Genomic DNA, 1,098 nt, shown 5'->3' on the forward strand with positions numbered 1-1,098 from the left:
AAGCAAATGTTTTTAAAGGATCAAAATTAATGCGAACAGGGCAGCGCCTGTGGCTCAGTGAGTAGGGCGCTGGCACCATATACTGAGGGTGATGGGTTCAAACCCAGCCCCAGCCAAACTACAACAAAAAAAATAGCAGGGCATTATGGCAGGCGCCTGTAGTCCCAGCTACTCAGGAGGCTGAGGTAAGAGAATCACCTAAGCCCAAGAGCTGGAGGTTGCTGTGAGCTATGATGCCACAGCACTTTACCAAGGGCAATAAAGTGAGACTGTATCTTAAAAAAAATGCAAACAAAATCAATGACAAAATATTAAAATTGTAATAAAAGTTTGGGGTGACAGACTTACCATCCTAGCACCATGGTTCAATTTGTCCGTAACCTCACAGAAAGGGCCCCGGTACTGTGAATGTTGCTGTGACTTACTCAGAGCCTCCATTGGCCACATTTTGGTACTATGCCAAGGCTGAGCTGATTCTTCTAACCCCTGTTGGGATCCCTAGAGCTTTTCAGAGCCTGAAAAAAATAGTCAGTAGTGCTCAAACTGGTAGCTTCAAATAGCTCCCAGTTAAGGAAACTGTGCTGAATGGTTTGGTGGCCAGTGAGGTGCAGATGTGGTTTTATATCAGAGAAATCACAGGCAAGTGTGGCCTCGTTGGCAATAGTGTCTGAAGACCAAGCTTTAACATATGATTATATTTGACTTATTATTCGAGGGAACCATGTGTGATCAGACTGTATCTAAATAAAATAATGTGTATCAAAAATTTTTAAAGAAAGACAAGATCCATCCCTGCATTTGCAGACTCACCTCTCTCACTGTACTTTAGCTAAAATTTTGATATTTTGGGCAGCGCATTTTAGGCTCAAAGGAGTAGGGCACCGGCTCCATATGCCAAAGATGGCGGGTTCAAACCCAACCCCGGCCAAAAACTGCAAAAAAAAAGAAAAAAATTTTTTTGATATTTTGTTTATTTTGGATTTGACTGCATTAATTTAAAAAATCTTCCATAGTTGACCGCCTCCCTGCATTGACCACCTTCTTAAGTTTACCTAATTTTCATAGACCCAACATGTATCTATCAGTATATGAGACCTA

At 41.6% G+C, this 1,098-nt stretch overlaps 1 pseudogene; it reads left to right on the plus strand.

The window, feature by feature from the left end:
- Positions 1-360: 360 nt before the first annotated feature.
- Positions 361-671, plus strand: LOC128582059 (ATP synthase subunit g, mitochondrial-like; annotated as a pseudogene).
- The last annotated feature ends 427 nt before the right edge of the window (positions 672-1,098 follow it).

This window comes from Nycticebus coucang, chromosome 3 (assembly GCF_027406575.1).
Source record: "Nycticebus coucang isolate mNycCou1 chromosome 3, mNycCou1.pri, whole genome shotgun sequence".
NCBI lineage: Eukaryota > Metazoa > Chordata > Mammalia > Primates > Lorisidae > Nycticebus > Nycticebus coucang.